This window comes from Lithobates pipiens, unplaced genomic scaffold, assembly GCF_037356315.1.
Source record: "Lithobates pipiens isolate NorthernLeopardFrog02 unplaced genomic scaffold, aLitPip1_a1.2 Scaffold_16, whole genome shotgun sequence".
In the NCBI taxonomy this organism is placed as follows: domain Eukaryota; kingdom Metazoa; phylum Chordata; class Amphibia; order Anura; family Ranidae; genus Lithobates; species Lithobates pipiens.
In genome coordinates, this window is record NW_027507748.1 from 58,628,550 (window position 1) to 58,653,695 (window position 25,146).

A 25,146-nucleotide genomic window follows, 5' to 3' on the forward strand; every position below is an offset into this window, starting at 1 on the left:
ACTGTAATAACTGTTAGGGCAGTTAGAGTTAGCCCCCTTTAGTTCTAATGTACCCCCCTAACCCCCCCAATAAAGGTTTAACCCCGTGATCACCCCCCGTCGCCAGTGTCACTAAGGCTGGGTTCACATTGCAGCGGTTTATGAGAACGAATGTGATTCGCACCGCACTGCAGTGCAAATCACATCCGATCTCTGTGCGATTCGAGTTCAGCCATTCGCCGCACCCGCCGCACCCGCCACACCCGCCGCACCCGCCGCAAATTCGCACGGGACCCTTTTTTTGGCCCGCAGCAGAATCGGATCGCATGGGTGTTCACACCATGCGATCCGAGTTTGCAGATCGCACTGCGATATGCGAACTGATCTGGGGGTGTCAGTAACATTTCACTGACACTCCCAGCAGTTCGCATAGGGCAGTGTGAACTGCCGCCGGGAGGCATGCGATGCGGGAACCCGCCGCGGATTTGCGGCGTTTCCGCATCGCTCCAGTGTGAACCCAGCCTAATAAGCGATAATTTTTCTGATCGCTGTATTAGTGTCACAGGTGACGCTAGTTAGGCAGGTAGGTATTTAGGTTCGCCGCAGCTTTTTATAGCGCCAGGGACCCCCATATACTACCGCATAAAGCCCCCTGATTGCCCCCTAGTTAACCCTTTCACCAGTGATCACCATATAACTGTTACAGGTGACGCTGGTTGGTTAGTTATTTTTTTATAGTTTCAGGGCACCCGCCATTTATTACCTAATAAAGGTTTAACCCCCTGATCACCCGGCGGGTGTCATTTGTGACTAATAACTGTTAGGGCAGTTAGGGTTAGCCCCCTTTAGTTCTAAGGTACCCCCCTAACCCCCCCAATAAAGGTTTAACCCCGTGATCACCCCCCGTCGCCAGTGTCACTAAGGCTGGGTTCACATTGCAGCGGTTTATGAGAACGGATGTGATTCGCACCGCACTGCAGTGCAAATCACATCCGATCTCTGTGCGATTCGAGTTCAGCCATTCGCCGCACCCGCCACACCCGCCGCAAATTCGCACGGGACCCTTTTTTTGGCCCGCAGCAGAATCGGATCGCATGGGTGTTCACACCATGCGATCCGAGTTTGCAGATCGCACTGCGATATGCGAACTGATCTGGGGGTGTCAGTAACATTTCACTGACACTCCCAGCAGTTCGCATAGGGCAGTGTGAACTGCCGCCGGGAGGCATGCGATGCGGGAACCCGCCGCGCATTCGTGGCGTTCCCGCATCGCTCCAGTGTGAACCCAGCCTAATAAGCGATCGTTTTTCTGATCGCTGTATTAGTGTCACAGGTGACGCTAGTTAGGCAGGTAGGTATTTAGGTTCGCTGCAGCTTTTTATAGCGCCAGGGACCCCCATATACTACCGCATAAAGCCCCCTAATTGCCCCCTAGTTAACCCTTTCACCAGTGATCACCATATAACTGTTACAGGTGACGCTGGTTGGTTAGTTATTTTTTTATAGTTTCAGGGCACCCGCCATTTATTACCTAGTCTCACTAGTGTACCCCTAAATTTAGGGGTGTCTACTTTCCAAAATGGGGTCATTTGGGGGGGGGTTTGTGCCATCTTGGCATTTTATGGCCTTCAAAACTGTAACGCCCTTAGAAAGCCTGAAGGCGGTGCTTGGTTTTCGGGGCCCCGTACGCGGCTAGGCTCCCAAAAAGTCCCACATATGTGGTATCCCCATACTCAGGAGAAGCAGCAGAATTTATTTTGGGGTGTCATTTCACATATGCCCATGGCATGCGTGAGCAATATATCATTTAGTGACAACTTTGTGAAAAAAAAAAAAAAAAAAAAAAAGTTTGTAATTTTCCCGCAACTTGTGGCAAAATATAAAATATTCCATGGACTCAACATGCCTCTCAGCAAATAGCTTGGGGTGTCTACTTTCTAAAATGGGGTCATTTGTGGGGGTTTTGTGCCATCTTGGCATTTTATGGCCTTCAAAACTGTAATAGGTAGTGAGGAGTGAAATCAAAAAATTACGCCCTTAGAAAGCCTGAAGGCGGTGCTTGGTTTTCGGGGCCCCGTACGCGGCTAGGCTCCCAAAAAGTCCCACATATGTGGTATCCCCGTACTCAGGAGAAGCAGCAGAATTTATTTTGGGGTGTCATTTCACATATGCCCATGGCATGCATGAGCAATATATCATTTAGTGACAACTTTGTTAAAAAAAAAATAAAAAAAAAAAAGTTTGTAATTTTCCCGCAACTTGTGGCAAAATATAAAATATTCCATGAACTCAACATGCCTCTCAGCAAATAGCTTGGGGTGTCTACTTTCTAAAATGGGGTCATTTGTGGGGGTTTTGTGCCATCTTGGCATTTTATGGCCTTCAAAACTGTAATAGGTAGTGAGAAGTGAACTCAAAAATTTACGCCCTTAGAAAGCCTGAAGGCGGTGCTTGGTTTTCGGGGCCCCGTACGCGGCTAGGCTCCCAAAAAGTCCCACATATGTGGTATCCCCGTACTCAGGAGAAGCAGCAGAATTTATTTTGGGGTGTCATTTCACATACGCCCATAGCATGTGTGAGCAATATATCATTTAGTGACAACTTTGTGTAAAAAAAAAAAAAAATTTTTTTTTTTGTCATTATTCAATCGCTTGAGGCAAAAAAATAAAATATTCAATGGGCTCAACATGCCTCTTATCAATTTCCTTAGGGGGTCTACTTTCCAAAATGGGGTCATTTGGGGGGGGTTTTGTACTGCCCTGCCATTTTAGCACCTCAAGAAATGAGATAGGCAGTCGTAAACTAAAAGCTGCGTAAATTCCAGAAAACGTACCTTAGTTTGTAGATGTGACAACTTTTGCGCAAACCAATAAATATACAATTATTGACTTTTTTTTTACCAAAGACATGTGGCTGAATACATTTTGGCCTAAATGTATGACTAAAATTGAGTTTATTGGATTTTTCTAATAACAAAAAGTAGAAAATATCATTTTTTTTCAAAATTTGCGGTCTTTTTACGTTTATATCGCAAAAAATAAAAATCGCAGAGGCAATCAAATACCATCAAAAGAAAGCTCTATTTGTGGGAAGAAAAGGACGCAAATTTTGTTTGGGTACAACATTGCATGACCGCGCAATTACCAGTTAAAGCAGCGCAGTGCCAAAGTGTAAAAAGACCTCTGGTCATTTACCAGCAAAATGGTCCGGTCTGAAAGTGGTTAACGTTAGAGATATTAGGTGGTGCTACATAAGGATGAGATTAAATCTCACATAGAGACTTATTAAATGATTAATGAGGGGGGCTGACCCCCTCTTATCAAATTTTCTGGCCAAAAAATCACCCCGGCTAATTGATATTCATTAGATCCAGTAAGAGCAAGTGATTTTAATGTTTGATTATCCATAATTACAGGGATATTATGGATATTTGGTAGCGATGCACGGATAATGAGCATTTTTATGTGTACCAGTGAGGAGTGCCACTGAGCATACCGAGGTATGCTGAAATTATGTGGGACATTATTCGACAGGTGTGTCCAAGCCCAGTGAAGCCCGAAGCACAGTGCCAGAAGCCAGAGTGAAACTTCGGAGGGCTCTGGCGAAGGAGCCAACCGGGTGCTCATCTACAGTAGCTGGCTCAAAACCAAGGACACAAAAAGACAGCAGCGAAAGTCCAAACCCTTGCAGAGGGCCCCCCATTGTTGCCTCCAAGCAACCCAGTGTCCCGTTTCCTTTGACACATGCTGCCTGGTGTGGGAGAGTCAATGCACACCAGACTCCCAGAACTTAGCACAAACTTAAGCCCGATCAGAATCTCCGCAGACAGGAACACGGATACAAACCACCGAACAGGCCAGGGCCACCACTTCCTCTATGCTCCCTGACAAGCTGGTGAGACCTTCCCCTGTTGTTCCCATCCAAGTAAAGGGAGTCTACACCAAGGCCCTTCTGTATACTGGAGCTTAAGTGACCCTTCTCTACAGAGATTTCTATGACAGGCACCTCAAGCACCTGCCTTTGTAGAAGTTGGAAGAGCTGCAGATATGGGGCTTTGTGACTCAGAACTTCCCCTATGATGGCTATCTACCGGTCAAGCTTACCTTCGATCCCTCCATGGCTGGGAAAGCCAAGACTTTTGGCTCTTAGTGGTCTGTCCTCTCCACCAGGGGCCAGTAAGAGTTCTCTCATCATAGGGACCAATAGTCAGAAGGCTGCTGACACCTCTTGTTCTGGACCCGGCGAAATCAAAAACAAGTGTGCACCCCATGCTGAGACAAGCCTACCAGCACCTGGTACAAAAACAGAAGGCTCCAGCTGAAGCAGTAGGAAAAATCTGGTGCTTGGACTAGTGTGAAAGGTGTTACAGCCTGGTAAAGGGGCCTATTTACGAGCATCTGTCAAGCTAAATTGAAAGCAACCAGGCCCTTTCATCCTCCTTGAATCGAACGGACAGAGAGAAGACATGGGAGTGGAGATAATTCCCAAGGTGGTTTCAACCAAAGGGTTCTCTTCACGGGAAGATCTTTTTTTCTTTTCTTTTTTTTTTTTTAATTCAAAAACTTTTATTGAGCATAAAGATCGGATATAATAAACATGTGAATATAGTGCAACATGCACCAAATAGAAGCATAACACATCTGACACAAACAGAAAAAAGGAGGGTAAGTTAGCATACAAAACATACGTATCGGAGGGGTAGGCGGAGTCCCCTCAGGGATTCAGCGGTCTCCCCCCCCTGGGTAAAATCAAGAAGGGACGCGGAGCCTGAGGTAGCGGACTCGGGCAGGGCACCCGTTGGGAGAGGAATGGCAACCAATCATACTCGGCTCGGGGGAGCATACAAAAGCGGAGTGGGTGACCCACCATATGGAGAGACTAGTCCTGTGCCGTGCAAGTGGAGGAATTGGCCATCCATCTGTCCCATATTTTATTAAATTTAACCGGGCAACCCCTATGCAAATACAGCACCCTCTTGTATGGGAGGGTGGCGTGGACCGCCCCCCGCCACTGTTGGACAGTGGGTGGGGACGCCCCAATCCACCCCAGAGGAATCTGCATTCTGGCAAGGAACAGCGACTCTTGCAGAAAAATGTTATGATACTTTTCTTCTTCAGATAGAGGAAGGATGCCCAGTAGGCATTGGCAGGGGCACAGGGTCAGTGGGGATCCCATTTGGTCGTGTAGGAATTTCACCACCTGGGACCAGTAGTCCTGAAGTCTGGGGCATGACCACAACAAGTGATAGAACGTGCCTCTAGGGTCACCACATTTGGGGCAGGCCGAGCTATAATTCTGTTTAAATTTGGACAGGCGGATGGGGGTCAAGTAGGATCTATGGAGCATGTACAAATGAGTAAGTCTGTCTGAGAGTTTGGGGGATACTAGTCTGGAGGCAGCAAGCGCGTCCTCCCAGTCCGCATCCTCGATGGCATCTAAGTCCGTCTCCCACCGTAGTTTAAGTCGATAGGCCTGAGCAGTGGCCGTCGGCGTAAGGAGTTAGTTGTAGAAAAAAGAGATCAACCCTCTAGGGTCATGACCGACGATCGCAGACACAAGCGGTAGTCTTTCCAGTCTAGGGATGGGGCCTGTAAACTGCGTACGGAGAGCATGCCGTAGTTGGAGGTATCTAAAAAGCATGCGGTTGGGGAGGTCAAACTCGACTTTGAGAGCCTGAAACGATCTAATCGCCCCGCCGTCAAGGACCTGAAAGAGGAATAGTATTCCAGCGGTCACCCATTGATCTTGGTCTGGAACCGTGTGCAGCTCGCGGAGCTGAGGATTATCCCATAAGGGCGTATGTGTGTGAAGTACGGGGGCCTTGATCACATCAGTAGCCTGGCGCCATACCCTGCGATGGTGGAAGAGCATGCTATTTTTAGGTTGTGCGGACCCGAGGGGACTACAGAGGAGAAGTTGAAGCGGGTGGACAATGCGGTGTTTGTGTGCCGTGCATACAAGGGACATATAGCGATCTTTATCTATCTGATTGTAGTAGTAGAAGTGGGACAACTGGGAGGCCATGTAGTAGAACGCAAGATCAGAGAGTGGGTGGGGCACTTCAGCGTGCGCCACGATAGCTTATGACGGGAGGAACCCCATACAAAAGTATTGAGAATGCTTTGCTTTCCATGGATTTGAAAATTCTAGGGGGAATAGAGAGAGGGGAGTGCCAGAATAGGTAGAGCAGTTTAGGGAGGAGAATAATCTTGACTAGGTTTATGCGCCCCGTAACTCCAAGTGGGAGTCGGGACCACGTCTGGGTTTTAGTTTTGAGAAAGGAGAATAAGGGTTCGATATTCAGTGCGATGTAATCGGTCAGTTCTCTGGAACATTGTACTCCCAGATACTTAATCTGGCTCATCCTAGCTAGCGGTAGCACCGCCTGATCCACAGAGGGGGCGTCCAGGTCTAGGGGGAGTATCTGAGACTTGGTCCAATTAATTTTAAGATCGGAATATTCCCCGAACCGCTCTATAAGACGCAGAGCAGCCTCAAGGGACAGCCCCGAGTCCTCTAGGTAAAGGAGCATATCGTCCGCATAGAGGCTTACAGTCTCAGTCAGACATCCTGAGCGCAAGCCCCTGATGCGCGGGTGGGTTCTGATGGCAATGGCCAGTGGCTCAACGGCCAAAGCATACAGTAGAGGGGAGAGTGGGCATCCCTGGCGAGTGCCCCGAGACAGTGAGAAGGGGCCAGATATCCTACCATTGACTTGGATCCGAGTGGTGGGAGCCTGGTAGAGGAGCCTCAGCCATTTAATAAATTTGGGACCGAACCCAAATCTGGACAGGCATTTCCATAAATAGCTCCATTTCACGGAGTCAAAAGCCTTTGCGGCGTCCAGGCTCACCACCACTCTCGATCCAATGTTATCATGAGTGGATTGTAAGTTCATGAAGAGCCTGCGGAGGTTGAAGGCAGTGTTCTTTTGAGGCATGAACCCAGTTTGATCTGGGTGGATAAGGCTAAGGATTGCTTTATTAAGTCTCAAAGCGAGAATTTTGGCCAGAATTTTAATGTCTAATTGTAGGAGTGAGATAGGGTGATAAGATTCAGGGTAAATGGGGTCCTTACCGGGTTTGGGGATCAAAACAATGAGGGCCTCGCCCATCGACACTGGGAGAGTTTCCTTCACGGGAAGATCTTGGTTAGTGTCAGAAACATAACAGCTTCGCCAGTGAAGATGCCGGCTCAGATGTTGCTGGGACAAGTGAATCTGGCCACCCCAGTCTGATTTGGTGGGGGGAGCAAAGGATGGGATCTCTGTGGACGAGCTCTATCCGAAGAATACTCCCCTTTTGCCTGAATGGAAAGAAAGGGCCAAGAGATGGCAGGCTGCATTCTCCAAGAGTGAATTTGATGTGGGGTATGCAAAAAGTGCCCTATACCAGATCCATCTCTTCGAGTGCATAAGCCGTTCAGGGAAAGAGTTTGATGGATTCTTTTAGGGCACTTGGAGGATCTGCGTAAACAACTGGCAGAGTTTAAGAGGGCAGGTATTATCAGAGAGTCCCAGAGACTTCCCCAGTAGTGGTGGTATGGAAGTAGTGGTTCCCGACCAATATACCACCCCAAGGATAGAAGATGCCTTGCAGAGCCTGTCAGGAGCAAAGTGGTTCAGCATGCTGGATTTGAAGACTGGTTATTACCAAATCCCAATGCACTCTGAGGATTGGGAGAAGACCATTTTCATTACCCCGGAGGGGATATTTGGATTTGACCGTATGCATCAAGGCCTGTCTGGTGCCCCATCTACCTTCCAAAGGCTAATGGTGAAGACCGTGGGATGACATGAAACTGATTGAGGTGTTGGTGTACTTAGATGACATCATAGTTTTCGGCAAGACTCTAGAAGAGCAGGAAGAGCATCTGCAGAAGGTCCTGAAGAGACTCCATGATGAGGGGGTTTAAGCTGTCTCTGATGACGGGTTAGCCCCCCAGCAAATAACTGTTAATATTGCTTCTTCTGTGTGAGATCTAACGTAAACAATGGTTGATCTAACATGATCTAACAAAGATCTAACAAACTGCATAAATTTTTTTCAAAAATTTTGATATGGGGGGGGGGGGCTAACCCAGCAGAGGTAAGAAATCCGCTCTCCTTTTTTCACTGTACAGTTATTGGCTGGGGGAGAGACAAAAACTGTAAGTGTTAGTGAACTGCAGCAGAGAAAAATAAATCAGCTTTTCTGCTCTGTTAGGGCTTTGCCATGCAGCACAGCAGTGTATTTCCTAAGGCCGCGTACACACGGGCGGACTGTCTGCCCAACTTAGTCCGCTGAACAGTGTTTCAGCGGACAATCCGCTCGTGTGTGGGCTTCAGCGGACTTTTTCAGCGGACAGTCTGACGAACAAAGTCTTACCGAATTTCCGTAAGACAGTCCGTTCAAACTTGGTTTTGTCCGTCCAAACTTGGTTTCAGCGGACAGTCCGCTCGTGTGTAGGCAAGTTGGACGGACTAAGTATGGCGCATGCTCAGAAAGGGTTTACACGGCCGAAGGTTGCATTGCAGTGTATAGGACGTAGTTTTTCTAGTCCCGTCGTACGTGCTGTACACGTCATCACGCACGCTTTCAGCGGACTGTCTGCTCATCGTGTGTGGTCAAGTCCGTTCATGCTAATTTTGAACGGACTGTCTGTCGGATTGTCTGCCGAACTTAGTTGGGCAGACAATCCGCCCGTGTGTACGCGGCCTAAGACTGAATGGATAGAAATACATTTATTTGTTTTGTTTTTTATGTTAAAACAGCTCCCTTATATGTATTTCATCTGTCTATTTAGTTATTTACCTGGAGCTTTAAAAACCTGCTAATTATGACACGTTCACTATTTCTATTCTGACAGGTCCCCTTTAAATTTCGAATCTGATGTATTATGTATGTGTATGTACACGGTCACCCATTAACACTGAACAGTATTTTTTCTCCTTTTGTTTATAATACTGTAGTTATAGTGATCTGGAGCTATAAGACTGTGCTGCCCCCTGCCAGTTGTTGTGAAAGATACACATTTGCAAAGTAACAGCGTGAACAAATGTAGCTGTAATAACGCAACACTGCAGAAGGTAGAGACGTGGCCAGAAATCTAGTATTAATGGAGAAGCCCAGAAAAATATATAAAGTGTCAATATACATATGTATGTAGCAAGGTCCCAGGCCCCCTTTGATCTAATGTGAACCTCCAGGGCCAGGGACAGCTGACATCTTTCTGTATGTAGTGGGTTGTGAGGCATGGTGGGTGCAGAGTAGTTAAAGTTATTGGGTGCCAGACAATTCTTGAATACAAAAGAAAGCTTATTTCTCTTAACACATTTTTTGGGGGAAGAGAGGGCTAGGGCCAGGCAGGGCCAGCCCTACTATGGGACCCAGTGGGCCCATGGTCCCAGGCAGCATTAAAAGAGGGGCGGCAGCCGGCATTGACAAGTGGTACCTGTATGGTCACCGTGCAGGATGTCTCCCGATATCTGCCTGTGGGACTGGTGTGAAAGGTTGTATCCAATGACTGTGCAGCGCCTGCTGCCTGTGAGACAATTTTCACACTGAGCAGATTGTTCTGCTTGTAAGATCCGCTGAGTGTGTGACACCGTTATATAATGTAACTAAATGCAGAGAGAGACCAGCTGTCAAAATTGAGCATTGATGTCAGGGGTGGGTGGGGGTCCCAGACCCAGCAGCTATCAAACACCAGCAAATGGGATGGGATTGTGTATGTAGCCCACTCCCTTTCTTAAGCAGCCCAATCATTGGCTGTTGTTTGACAGCTGCTGGGTCCCTCCCACCCGGGTCCCGCCCACCCCTCACATCACTGCTGAATTTTGACAGCTGATCTCTCTCTGCATGAAGTTACATTACATGACAGTGCCACACACAGTTTCGCTAAGCGTCAATATCGGCTCAGTTTGAAACTCCCTCTCCTCTGTCAGTATCAATCAGTGCCACCTATCAGTGCCAATCAGTGCCACCTGTCAGTGCCAACCTGTGCCACCTGAAAGTGCCAATCAGTGCCACCTGTCAGTACCAATCAGTGTCCCCTGTCAGTGCCAGTTTTTGCAATCAGTGCCACCTGTCAGTGCCAATCAATGCCACCTGCAAGTGCCAATCAGTGCCACCTGTCAGTGCTAATCAGTGCCACCTGTCTGTGCCAGTGCTTCCAATCAGTGGCATCTGCCATTGACAGTCAGTGCCATCTGTCAGTGCCAATCAGAGTTTCCAATAAGTGCAATCTGCCAGTGTCAAGCAGTACTTTCAATCAGTGCCACCTGTCCGTGACAATCAGTGCTGCCTAAAACCAGTGACAACCAATGCCACCTATCAGTGCCAATCAGTATTTCAAATCAGTGCCACCTACCAGTGCCAGTCAGTGCCACCAATCAGTGACAGTGCTTCCAATCAGTGCCCATCAGTGCCCATCAGTGTTGCCAATCAATGCCCATGAGTGCCACCTATCAGCGCTAACTATCAGTGCTGCCAATTAGTGCCCATCAGTGCTGCCTATCAGTGCCGATCAGTGCCATTAGTGCTGCAAATCAGTGCCACCTATCAGTGCCAATCAGGGACCATCAGTGCTTTCTATTAGTGCCAATCATTGCTGCCTGTCAGTTCTGCGAATCAGTGCACTGAGTGCTGGGATGGGGCGATTAACTCAGCATCCAGGCACATTGTCCATGGGGGGCAAGCCTGGTGGGGCACAACTGAAATCTGTTGATGTTTATTAATTCCACATGTCAATCTTTAGTACAATAGATAATCACCACACTACTATATACAATAAACTTCTGGAGGTAAAATAAAAAAAATCTCAGTAAAAGACCTGCCGCAAAGCACTGTTATGTGTTCCCACACCACAAAAAAAAAAAAAAAGTGCATCGCTAAATTACTTATCAATAGATTTATGCCATTTTTAATCTGATTTTCTGATAAATGTAATTTTAGTTATCAATATATAAAATAATGAATGTGGGGGCCTTTTGGTGGGCGTGATTTTTTTTTTTGGAGGGGCAGCATTTCATTCTTGGACCCAGGCAACACAATGTCTTCGCAGACTCTGAGACTTCAATAGGACAGCCATGTAGGGAAAGGCATCACGCCAGATGCCACATCTGCAAGTGGAGGAATGCTGTCTCCTATGGCAACAGTCTTTATCAGTTCCTAACACAAAGCTTAACAGTTCCTTCACTTTCACTACAATTGCTTCTTGTAGTTCTCCAATACACTGAGCTCCCAGTCTCTCACTAGACCCACAGATTCACTATCACTGAATCCCTTGAGCTCTTCCAATCTTCACAATGGTATGTTCCTCAAGCTTCAACCCCACCTCTCTGCTGGGTCCCTAGCTTGGCACTCTAGATACCTCTCAAGCTTAACCCAAGCTGGCCTGCTCGGTCCTTGGTTTGACACACATGGCTGTTCTCAATCACTAAAATTATTTTTTATAAAGTAAATGCTGTAAACTACTTTAGTAGTGAGAAATTAACATCCCGCACTCTCACGCCTCCGATCAGACCCAATACCTGCACCTTCACACCTCAGATCACTGTCCCCCCTGCTCATCTGCCCCACCACTGTAACCCTCTGCTCATCTGCCCCACCACCATATCCTCTGCTCATCTGCCCCACCACTTTACCTCCCTGCATATCTGCTCCACCGCTATATATCCCAATGCTCTTCTGTCTTACTACTGAATCACCTTCTCATCTGTCTTAAAACTGAACCCATCTGCCCCACCAATGTAACCCGCTTTCTCATCTGCCCCACTGCTTTACACCCCCTGCTTTTCTTCCCCAACACAGTACCTCCTGCACACCTGTCTCCCCTCTGTACCCCCCTGGTCTTCAACCTCACCTCTGTACCCCCTTGGTCTTCAGCCCCAACTCTGTACCTCCCTGGTCTTCAACCTCACCTCTGTACCCCCTTGGTCTTCAGCCCCAACTCTGTACCTCCCTGGTCTTCAGCCCCACCTCTGTACCCCCCTGGTCTTCAGCCCCACCTCTGTACCCCCCTGGTCTTCAACCTCACCTCTGTACCCCCTTGGTCTTCAGCCCCACCTCTGTACCCCCTTGGTCTTCAGCCCCACCTCTGTACCTCCCTGGTCTTCAGCCCCACCTCTGTACCCCCCTGGTCTTCAGCCCCACCTCTGTACCCCCCTGGTCTTCAGCCCCACCTCTGTACCCCCTGGTCTTCAACCTCACCTCTGTACCCCCTTGGTCTTCAGCCCCACCTCTGTACCCCCTTGGTCTTCAGCCCCACCTCTGTACCTCCCTGGTCTTCAGCCCCACCTCTGTACCCCCCTGGTCTTCAGCCCCACCTCTGTACCCCCCTGGTCTTCAGCCCCACCTCTGTACCCCCCTGGTCTTCTGCCCCACCTCTGTAAAGCATGCTGGGACTTGAAGCCCTATCACAGGCTATAATGCTCCTGCAGAGCATAGTCGGACTTTTAGTTCTATCATAGGCTGCAATGAAAGTGCAGAGCATGCTGACACTTGTAGTACTATCACAGGCTGCAATGATCCTGCAGAGAATAGTGGGACTTTTAGTTCTATCACAGGCTGCAAGGGAGGTGCACAGCATGCTGGGACGTGTAGTTCTAGCCCAGTCACACAAGAACCTAGGCTACAATGAAATTGCTGATCATTCATGCTGGGACCTGTAGCTCTATCACAGGCTGCAATAGAGGAGCAAGACATGCTGGAACTTCTAGTCCTATCACAGGCTGCAATGGAGGTGCAGAACATGCTGGGACCTGAAGTCCTATCACAGGTTAACATGGAGGTGTAGAAAATGCTGGCACCTGTAGGCCTATCATGGGTTGCCATGGAGGTGCAGAACATGCTGGGACCTGTAGTTCTATCCCAGGCTGCACTCTATGTACATCGTTTTAGTTTCCTCCTTCCCAATACCAGTCACTCTTGCCCCCTCCTGCCTGTCTATCTAAAAAGAATGGAAAGGTTTGTACAGACCTGAAGTCAGCGCGTGTTCCTGCTCCCCCTCCTCTAGTGTGTATACAGAGCTGAATGTGAAGGGGGGGGGGGGGGGGGGGAGGAGGAGACAGTTTTCTTCTGCTGTGTGTGTGAGACAGGATGCAGGGACGGGAGACATCATCATGCATCTGAAGCGTGTGAGGTGATGTGAAGGCAGGCTGTGTGTGTCAGAACAAGTTAGAAGAGCAGTAGAACACTGCCAATATGCGCCCACCCCCCGGCCTGCACTCCTGGCACCCTCTGGCCAAACTCTTGGTACGCCCCTGTCTGCAAGTGCCACATCCACTGGCTGGGTCTCCTGGCTTGATTTCCACTGAAGTTTCCCAATTCTTCACCATCCCCGGTTGGTAAGAATGCTGCTCCGGTACTTGTTTCAATTACTCACTGTAGTCCCTGGTAATAAGGCGGATAGTCCCTTACTGGCGAGAGCTTCCCCTCTACCTCCAACCACGACAGGTTCTCCGGCCAACAGAACTGTCACTTTTGGTTGGACTGCAAGCCGCAATCCCAAACTGTGCTGCTCTCTTGCTTCTGGATAGATTTTTCATCCAAAAATACCACAAAAGACTTCAAGCTGTCATTGATGTTAAAGGGGACAATACACAGTATTAGGAACTGGGGTATATAAACTTTTGATCAGGGTCATTTGGGTAGTTTCTGTTGTGATTATGATTTAAAAAGAGTAAACACAGTTGGTTGATAATAAATGGCTTAAGCCAAACTATGAGTGAAAGAAAAGTTTTTGTGTTATCATTCATATTCTCTGAAAAATGGCCAAGAAATTATAAATTCTGCCAGGGTATGTAAACTTATGAGCACGACTGTATATACAGTTATACACTATACTACCAAAAGTATTGGTACACCTGCCTTTACACGCACATGAACTTTAATGGCATCCCAGTATTATGCCCTGTACACACGATCGCACATTCCGACAACAAAATCCCATGTTTTTTTTCCCGACGGATGTTGGCTCAAACTTGTCTTGCATACACACGGTCGCACAAAGTTGGTCGGAACGTCAAGAACGCGGTGACGTACAACATGTACAATGGCAATAGAAAGAGGAAGTTCAGTGCCAATCGCACCACCCTTTGGGCTCCTTCCGCTAATCTCGTGGTAGTAAAAGTTTGGTGACAGACGAATCGCGCTTTTTCAGCCTCCTGCTTTTACGATCATTACTGCTCTTGGGTTTGTGCTTGTGGGTTCGTATTTCTATTACGTATTTGATTTACATTGCATTCTTGTCCGCTCGTATCTGATTTTCAGCTGCGGCCTTTCTGTTTTTCAGTGCTTTCTGTTAGTTCGTTCTGACCATCCGACCGCTTTGAAGCCATGAGGACCCTCACCCAGACCAGAGGGTTTATAACTACCGTCTGGCCAGAGCCAGAAGAGTGGTGGGGAACGCTTTTGGGAAAATGGCCAGCCGGTTCATCCTATTCCTTACGCCAATCAACATGGCGGAATATAAACCGGCCAGACGGACTTCAACAAGAAAGCCTGGCGGCGCTTGAAGCTGGCCATCCTGGCTTGCCCCCCCAAAGCACCCAAAAAGTAAGACAGAAGTCTGTCGAGTACTTTGCAGGTGGGGGCCATTGATATGGCAGAAACTGATTAAGAAACATTTTATTCTAAATTTTTGAACTTAAACCGAAAGAAGATATCCTTTGATTTACAGCCCTGGGTTTCTTTTAGCTGTCTCATAGGTTCTCTGATGGGCTTTTCTTTTTGGACATTTTATTCAATAGTGCAAATGTAATTTATTTAATACATGAGGTGACAATCTCTTCTTCAGCGAACTATTATGTTGTGGGTCTGCTACACACACCTTGTTTTTGTTGTTAATGTATGCAATGCATTACTGAGAAAAATATTCATCATTTTCAGCACCATGAATGAATTTTGTGGAGTCATGAAAATGGCATGATTGAGGCAAATTAGAAAGCACTTTCGGTGTTATTGCCTAAAGGAAATTCCATTTTGCACTCCAAGAGCACTTAAAAGTGCACATGAAACTGCACTTGTAGTGCAAAGTGAATTTGCCTTTAGTAACTAACCCCCATTTTCACTGTAAACACCAACTTTTACTCCAAAAACTGCTTTTGATTATTGAAAGAAGAAGCCACACATCGTTGAGTAGAAAACTTTTTACTCAAAGCATATTCACATGTGCATTTAGAAAAGGGTTTTTGAACAAACCAACATCTTTGGCATATAACATTAATTTTTGTCACATTAATTAGAAATAGCCTTTTTTGGTTAAACAGGCATGTTTCAAAACATAACATACACAACTCAGGAACTTACAAAGTTCAACTTTAAGAAAGTGAAGGCAAAATCAGACATTAGTATGTCCAAACTGTGTTGATATTGCCTTCGTCAGATGGGGTGATGTCACCCCTGTAAAAGCCAAATTTTGAAGATGCACACAAATTGGGATTCAAACCGGGGATTTGTCAGGGCTGGCTTAGCCCTTCCTCCTCTGGGCTGGCCGTTCAGCTGTCGGGTAATTGCCAGCTCTCTTCTCTTTTCACAGTTACCAGCTGTTCCCGATGATGCTCGTCTGACCTGCCTATTTAAAGCCTTCCAGCTCACTCTTTCCTTTGCCTTCGCATTGGTCACATCACAAGGAACCATCTCCTGTTGTTTGTTTCAAGACTGGCTTGCTGACATCCCTCCTGGCTTCTTATGCTGCTTACAGTTGCTCTCCTTGGATCCCTGACTTCAGGCCTGGATGATTACCCGATCTGGTTAATGAACTTTGGACTGGCTGACTACCCGATCTGGCTACTGGACTCTAGCTAACTCTTTCCTTCTTCCTTTTTTTCTCAATCTATCTCTTTTAAGGTACAATTACATCTTCCAGCCATCTCTAAATGGTCTGACCAAAAAAAAGAGGGTCCTAATGCTGAAATCTAAAAATGCCAATTTAGCCTAGACCTCACTTGAAGAACACGAATGTAGCAATAATATCATAAACGACATCTCAGGAGACAAAATGTCAGTACCACATTACAGAAAGTCTTTATTTGTTAAAGATTATGATGCAGTAAATACCATTACAAAACTGTGTACATATTTCGTACTTTTTTGATACTTCCCATCATAGTCGGTCATCTTGAAAATGTCCACTGTCTCCACCATCTCTATAAAGGCCATAATTGAGGCCTTCAATCTCCTCCGAATTTGTGAGGTTCGGGGCTCCAGACTTTCGTCCTTGCTGTGCTCCTCTGCATGCAGCTGTTGTCTCTCTGCCATGTGCTCTCCCACTGTGCTGAAAGACAAGGGGCGGGGAATAGACTAGAAAGAACATCAGGGGCGGGCGGAGTTTCACGCATGCTCAGTGTATATAAAGCGGAACACGCGTGCGCCATGGGTACTATCTGTGAGCAGGGGACGAAGTAACGGAACTGACGATCGTTATAACGAAAGTACAATTTTAAGTTGGTGCATCAGTGGCCTATACTGCTTATAGATTGAGGCCTATATTGGGTCAAGATTAGGAGAGTTTCACCTAACATTAGGGTTTGTCTTGTGTTCTGTCTTGCAGAGAAAAAGGATCTATTTAACAATGAGGACTTTATCCCCATATTCATTGATGTGTACAGGGAGCTGCCCTGTCTGTGGTAGGTCAACCACCCCTTTTATAACAATAAACCAAAAAGGAAGGCAGCGCTGGATTAATTGTTGGAATTTGTGAAGCTGGTAATCCCCACGGCAGACATCTCCTATTTGAAGGCCCTAATTCGTGGCATGAGGAACACTTATATTAGGGAGCTCAAGACAGTCCAGGATTCCCTGAGATCAGGAGCTGCAGCAGATGACATTTATGTACCCAGGCTGTGATACTATGACAGCACTCTCCAGTCTTCCTTCAAGGCTTTCTTCCCCTCCAACTGAGGCTTCCGACGACCAACCTGGGCCTTCCAGGCAGCCACATGTGGAGGAGCCCAGCTTGAGTCAGGTATAGCATTCTTCAAAATATTTCTGGTTGTCAAATTAATGATGTTAACACTGGTCCCCGCGATCCCCGTTTAGGGATTTAAAGCGGAGGTCCACCCTAAAGTGGACCTTGCGCTCATCGGAACCCTCCCCCCCCTCCGGTGCCACAATCGGCACCTTTCAGGGGGGAGGGGGGTGCAGTTACCTGGATAATCCAGGTAACTGCACCCACTTCCGGGATAGCTCTCTGCGGAAAGGGGCGTAACTTACGCCCCTTTCCGCAAGTGCCCGCCCCTTCCCGCAAGTGCCCCGCTGCCTGCTGGGAAACACACAGATCCCAGAGGCAGCGGGGAGCGTCCTTATTGCGCAGCGCGATTCGCGCATGCGCAGTAGGGAACCGGGAAATGAAGCCGAAAGGCTCCATTTCCTGATTCCCATACCCAAGATGGCGGCGGCAGGACCCGACAGACGACCTAGAGATCGGCTTCGGGTGCCGACATCGCGGGCGCGCTGGACAGGTAAGTGTCACTATTTTAAAAGTCAGCAGCTGCAGTATTTGTAGCTGCAGGCTTTAAAAAAAAAAAAAAAAAACGCGGAGTCCCGGTGGACTCCCGCTTTAAGGTAAACACATTTTTTCACTATTTTGCTAATGTAGTTCCTCGCTGAGTTATTTGTTTTCCACATTTCCACCAACCCTGGCTGGGTTGGTGTGATATAATATCCAATACAGCCTCTCACTTGGCCTGGGCAAATCTTACCCAATGGGTAAAAAATGTACCTGCACTATTTTCCTGCAAATCTAATGCGAGTTCAGCCAATACAACTGTATACAACTGTATGGCGGAACTCGCATTGCACAGACATCGCGTGTGATTGGCACAGCAGTGTGGGTTAGAATCACATGCCATGTCTAACATCACACAAGTGGGACCCCAGACTAAGGCCATGCCAGTATATTCTGTGAAGTAACCTCTTGTCTGCAGCAATCCCCAAAAGCTTTTGCTCAGCGGAGGGCCAGGAGAAGGAACACTATTTAACCCCCCGGGGCTCAAGTGCTGACCTCCTGTGGTGATCCAGACTGTGGCTCTGTGCTCCATCTGCTTAGCTGGTGGAGGAACATGACTAGTTAATGTTATTAGGAGAAAGTTCTTATCTTGTTTAACTAGTAATGGCGGCAATTAGCGACTCTCTGCCCATCGCCTCACAGCCTGTCAAGTCTTACTCTCCAGGCCTTCCCTGGTGAAGATCACTCTGCCAGGGAAGGCAAGGAGATGGGCAGGTGGCTGGCCGGGACTTGAGCCAAGGCAGAAGAACATGGGAGCAGGAGGGGTACGGCATGCACCCGAAACTGAAGAAATATTCTCTCCGCTCCGACCAGCACATGATCATCAGAAAGGGGCACAGATAATGAAAAAAATACACCCCCACCCCCTAAGCTAGTAGGAGCAGCAGAGCGGGGGGGGGGGTAATTCTTCTTTTTATTTTTTTTTATTCTGCACTGACTGTCTTTGAAATTGTCCAAGCCCCTGTACAAATCCAATCCGGGGACAAAACCAGGGACAGACTTGGTTCGGAGACAGTGTCCTCAATCCGGGGACTGTCCCCGGAAACCGGGGATGTCTGGTCACCCCATTCTAATACCTCTCCTCTCCATCCAATACAAAAAAAAAAACAATTTTGCTCTTTAGTTATATGTTAAGATTTTTTAGATGACTGACAAAGAAGAAATAAGATGTTTTTTGGGTTTCTTTTTTTATTATTACAAACCCAAAGTACCTGTATGGTTACTGCATTTTCCTATTAGTGGTGTTGGATTCTGCTTCCTGAAACATTTTGTGTCTATTGAAAATTTCCTGCAGGATGTCCATGTTTATTGTAATATTCAAGAGAAAAGACTGAATGAAACCGCGTAAACAGGAAAATAGGAGGCTATATTGTGCCATAAAAGTATCCCCAAGGACATGACTTGCGAATATTACATCACATGACTAGAGCAGAAATGTGAAACAATATGAATCCACACTCTATACTAATATTTGTCCCTACGATAAGATAAAAGGCATGAGGTTATATAGCAAAGCACATGAGTTCAATGTCTTAGAGGTTGCTGAAGTATGAAATGATTAAGACGCATAAATTCCGTCCTTAAGAGTAAGTACGCAAATTTTTTTTTTTAAATACTTTATTTATTGTTTGATAATATATACTGTACTTTATATAGATAGATAGATAGATAGATAGATAGATAGATAGATAGATAGATAGATAGATAGATAGATAGATAGATTTTTATTTAGCACTTAATTATCTAAATTAAATTTTTCTAATTTTTTTCACACAAATAGAGCTTTCTTTTGGTGGTATTTAATCACCACTGAGTTTATTTTTTATTTTTTGCTAAACAAACAAAACAAACAAAAAAAGATTGAAAATGTTAATGTGCACTGATGAGGCTTTACTGATGGGCACTGATAGGCTGCACTGATGGTCAATGATAGGCACTGATGAAGTGGCACTGAAGGGCACTGATAGATGGAACTGATGCACACTGATGAGGCAGCAGTGGTGCACACCGATGAGGAGGCACTGATGGGGCTGCACTGATAGCTGACACTGATAGATGCTGAGAGGTGGCACTGATAGGCGGCACTGATAGGCACTGGTAGGTACCCCTGATAGGTGACACTGGTGGGCACTGATTAGCAGCACTGGTGGGCACTGATTGGCAGCACTGGTGGGCACTGTTGGGACTGGTTATTGGCTTTCTTCTTCTCTCCTCATGCTGTCAGCATGAGGAAAGAAAAGCCGATAACCGGCTCATGTTTACATCCTGTAGCTGTATTGGCTGAAAACTGATCATGTGGTAAAGGGCCGCTGTGATCCAAAGGACTGATCGATCACAGAACGTGTCGCCCACTCACAGGGGGCAAGCAGGCAGAGCGATCATGGAAAGGCATTAATAAACGCCTTCCCAGCAAACTAAACCCACGCTGTAGCCGTCTTTCGGCTAGAGTGGGGGCGGGAAGTGGTTAATTGACTTTTGTCAAAGAAGCATGCTGGAAAATTTTCAGCTGAACAGCAGTTGCATTCCATCATTCTTTAGTAGTGTAATAGCTTGGATAAAATGTCTTTAACCTTACAGAACCAAAACCAGAAGTCCAGTTGAATGTGACTAATTACTTCTACTAGATATAAGATAATTAGATAAGATATTTTAATTATCGATGTGTTTAAGGCTCTCTTCATATTTAAGCATTTTAGGGAATTTTTCTGCTCTAAGCCTCAACCCTTAAAAATGCCCAAAAGACAAATACCATTCATTTCAATGGCCTCTATTCACATCTGAGCATTCTGTCGTCGAAAGCAAAATGTCCGTCACTCAAAAAAGTACATGAGCTTCTTTTTTGGCAGATTACAGGCAGTTTACTGCTTTTACATGGGTGACCTTTTAACTCCAAAAACTCTGCAAAAATTGTCTGAAAAAACGCCTTTAAAATAGCAACACCTAGGTGTGAACGGAGCCTAAACACAGCAAAGCTTTATTTTGACATCACTGTGTTCCACATAGTAGGAGGACAGTGATGTCACAATGAATAAATAAAAATAAAGCAATGCATTCATCCTGGACTTTGTTGGTTCTCTACATTCCCCTTAGGCAGAATTGGAGCAATAAAGGCTTGGACTAATAGGTTGTGAAATTTTTTTTTTTCCGCTAGAGCTGTAGAAATTGTCAAAGCAATGGTAGCTTTTGTTATAATTTTTGTAATGTAAGAATAACTGAGGACATCTCTAATAACATTTGCAGCCCATTTGCGAAGATGGCTTATATACAGTACTGTGCAAATGTTTTAAGCAAGTGTGAAGAAATGTTGTAAATTAAGAATGCTTTCAGAAATATATTTTTAAAGTGAGCGAACAGAAGAAAAATCAAAATCAAATCCAAGACTCCTTGTTCTTCTTCATGATGAAGATAATTCCTAAAGCATAAGTTCAGAATGTATAGAAGGAAAAATAAGGGATTTTCACAGTGCTTGAAATACAAAAAAGTATATAACAAACTTAAAAATATATATTATTTATTGAGATCAAGGTTAAAAACAATTCACACATATTAAAGTGCAGAGGTATTACAAAGTAGTGGCATTGTAGGTCCAAAATGGATATAACAGGAATTCATTGCACATTATCCCGACATGTTTCGCTTTTGCGCTTCCTCAGGGGATGTGCAAGCTATCATAGAAAACACAGAAAAGAAATGAGCAAACAAATATACAGAAATACTAAAATAATTTAGTAAAGTGTTTACAAATATAAAAGCACATCAAATATCCAGCATCAGACCAGCAACGCCTACCCCCTGCCAAATACCAGCCAATGAGAGCCTCTGCCTGATGGAAAAATGTCAGTCAACCAAAGCCTCGGAAGACCTATATGCCAAAGAGATCATAGAGGGCAAAAAAAGCCAAGCTAAAACAAAAGAAAACTATGGGGCAAAAACTATATTCCATAGTATCCAAAGTCCACTTTTAACAAAAAATTAATAATAAATGTACTTCCTGACGATACATGTTTGTATGCGAAACACATAGAGGCTTCTGGGTAATTGTGGACGTCACTTCTTGTCCTAACCCACACCAGATTGAGGCTTGGAACGCACGTCGATCACAGGAGACGAAGCGGCGGAACTAAACCAAAAAACACACTGCTAGAATGACTTAGTGCCGGTCTGAAGGCACCTGCATTGTGAGTGCACATTTTTATAATTGGGGATGTTTACCTTGTTGGTTTAAATACATTTTATAAAAGCATATTGCGCAATGATGGCTATTTACTTCTTATGAGACATCAAGATTTAAGGAGTAAGTAGTGGCAATCAAGGTGGAGAAACTCCAGGAAAGTGGAGTGGTTATCTCAATATGAATCAAAGGTGAAGTTTTTTCTAGGCTCTGGTGAGTGACCTTTTCAGAAGGTGGGTGGTGATGCACGAAGTGGTGAAAAGGCTTCTAAAATAGCACGGATGTGATTTTGAGCACACTACACACATGGGATTTAAATGATAAGAATGAACTTTTGGAAAATATTGTTAAAAACCTGTGTCCTGCAGTTTTGACAATTTTTCACTTGATAATTTAATAATTTGCACTATAACTTTGCAATATAGAGCTATATAGTTTTGATGTTTGTGCACACTTCATCAATACCGCTTTAGTGGTAATATGTGTGCAAGTGTATCTTCTCTTCTGTTCATTTACTTTCCATTTTGTTGATTGATAAAAAAAAAAAAAGAAACTAATAACACTTCTATTTCTTTACGCATTCTTACTTTATAGATTTTTTTCACACCTGCCTAAAACTTTTGCACAGTACTATAGATATCTCTCACACTTGGAAGTAGAGACCCAATAATGCACTGTACCATTTTAATCCCCCTCTGCAAATCTTTCCTCTCAGCCTGCGTACAACTAGAATACCAAACCGCACAGCAATATGTCAAAATGGTCTCTGACGTACAGCAGTAAAAATGTAACATCAATTCTTGAGAAAGTTTGTTGGGCCATAACAACCTAAACAATAGACACTGCTCAGCCCTTTTAAGCAGATATAATACATTTTTGGTATACCAGGTCAGGTCCTCCAATATATGAAGACCTAAAAAAATTAAAACTCACAACACATTTTACCTTCTTCCCATTTATATGTAATCCAACATGATCAATTTTCCTATTCTTTCTTTAGCTTTTTTTGCATTTAATCTTTTATTTATCCAAAAGAGTGATAAAGAATACATTACTTCACATTCCATCAATTACATAGATGTAAATACATACATATTTATTAACATTCAAACTAACTTAAAGGGGTTGTAAAGGTAAATATTTTTTAGAAATAGAATGCATTAAGGTGAAAAACATCTGACAGTGCCGGCGCCCCCAGCCCCCCCGTTTTAATTACCCGACCCCTCAAAGGTCCCGTGCTCGCCACCGACGTGCCCTTTGCCACTTAGTGTGGCCGCTGATTGGCTGGAGTGGATGGATTGAAAGCAGCGCAGCGATTGGCTCGCGCTGCTGTCAATCACATCCAATGACGCGGCGTGACGGGGGGGCGGGGCCTAGTGATACAGTGAGCTGCTATTGCCGCCGACTGTATCACGGAAGCGCGCCCGCAAGTGCTTCTCACCATGTGAGGGAGATCTCATGAACGTGAGGAGTACTTGCTGGGGGAAGCCCGAGACAGCCGCCGAGGGACCCCAGAAGACCAGGTTTGGGGCCACTCTGTGCAAAATGAGCTGCACAGTGGAGGTAAGTATAACATGTCAACAAAGAGGACAAGGGGGCACTCTTTATGTCTAGAGGGGAAGAGATTTCATCTCCAAATATGGAAAGGTTTCTTCACAGTAAGAGCTGTGAAAATGTGGAATAGACTCCCTGCAGAGGTGGTTATGGCCAGCTCAGTGGATTGCTTTAAGAAAGGCCTGGATTATTTCCTAAGTGTACGTAATATAACTGGGTACTAAAATTTATAGGTAAAGTTGATCCGGGGAAAATCCGATGGCCTCTCGGGGGATCAGGAAGGAATTTTTTCCCCTGCTTTAGCAAATTGGATCATGCTCTGCTGGGGTTTTTTGCCTTCCTCTGGATCAACTGTGGGTATATGGGCTGGTATGATATTTATTATATATATATATATATATATTTTTTTTTTGGTTGAACTGGATGGACTTGTGTCTTTTTTAAACCTGACTAACTATGTAACTATGTTTGTTATTTAAAAAAATTAAAATAAAAAATGACTTTACAACCCCTTTAACCACTTGAGGACCGCCGTATTGCCAATGTACGTCAGCACAATGGCACAGGCAGGCACAATCACGTACATCTACGTGATTGCCTTCCAGCGGGTGGGGGGTCCGATCGGACCCCCTCCCGCTGGTTACGGCGGTCCGATTCGGTCCAGGAGCGCTCCGTGATGAGGGGATGGCCGTTGGTTTTCGGCCACCCCCTCTGGATCGCTCCTGGCCAATGAGAAGCTTCCTCCCCTGTGTATTGTTTACACAGGAAGGAGGAAGTGATGTCATTCTCCTCGGGGCGGTCTTTTTGACCGGACTACGAGGAGAAGACAGAAAGTAAGTGTGCACCAACACTACACTGACATGTAGGTACACACAGGCACACAAACCCCCCCCCGATCCCCCCCCCGATCGCCCTCCGATCCCCCCCCCGCCCCCCCTCCCCCCCCCAGTCACAGTGTCACTGATTGCATTGATCATTTCTTTACTGATCAATGCATTCAGTGTCAGTTGTGACAGTAAAAACTGTCAGGACAGTTAGTGTTAGGTCCAGGGTAGCCCCCTATCACCCCCCAATAAAGATTTAACCCCCTGATTGCCCCTAGAGTTAACCCTTTCACCCCCTTTTGCCAGTGTCACTAAGCGATCATTTTTCTGATCGCTGCATGTGTCGCTAGGTAGCTAGTTATTTTTTTAGGTTCACCGCCAGGTTTTTATATCGCTAGGTACCCCGATATACAACCCAATAATGGTTTTAACCCCTTGATTGCCGCTAGTTAACCCTTTCACCCCCTTTTGCCAGTGTCACTAAGCGATCGTTTTTCTGATCGCTGCATTAGTGTCGCTACAGTCGCTAGGTAGCTAGTTATTTTTTTAGGTTCACCGCCAGGTTTTTATAGCGCTAGGTACCCCGATATACTACCCAATAATGGTTTTAACCCCCTGATTTCTGCTAGTTAACCCTTTCACCCCCTTTTGCCAGTGTCACTAAGCGATCGTTTTTCTGATCGCTGCATTAGTGTCGCTACAGTCGCTAGGTAGCTAGTTATTTTTTTAGGTTCACCGCCAGGTTTTTATAGCGCTAGGTACCCCGATATACTACCCAATAATGGTTTTAACCCCCTGATTTCTGCTAGTTAACCCTTTCACCCCCTTTCACCAGCGATCACAGTATAAGTGTCACTGGTGACGCTGGTTAGCCAGTTAGTTATTTAGGTTCCCCGTCAGGTTTTTATATAGCGCCAGGGACCCCCATATACTACCTAATAAAAATTTGAACCCCCTGATTGCTCCTAGTTAACCCTTTCACCACTGATCACCGTATAAGTGTTACGGGTGACTCTGGTTAGTTTGTTTTTTATAGCATCAGGGCACCCACCATTTATTACCCAATAAAGGTTTAACCCCCTGATCACCCGGCGGGTGATATCAATTAGGTTTTAGGGTCAGGGTCTG

General features: G+C 45.7%; 1 protein-coding gene across 2 annotated transcripts in view; it reads left to right on the top strand.

Moving 5' to 3' along the window:
* The window catches only part of KCNE2 (potassium voltage-gated channel subfamily E regulatory subunit 2), a 53,385-nt gene that overhangs the window by 18,921 nt on the left and 9,318 nt on the right, over positions 1-25,146 (top strand). The window contains exon 1 of one of the 2 annotated variants that reach the window (XM_077479935.1): positions 18,941-19,055. The exons of the other annotated variant lie outside the window; for it this stretch is intronic. The gene's annotated coding sequence lies outside the window, so the exon portion shown is untranslated. Of the gene's footprint in view, positions 1-18,940; positions 19,056-25,146 lie in introns of those variants that run through there. 2 annotated transcript variants of the gene reach the window in all.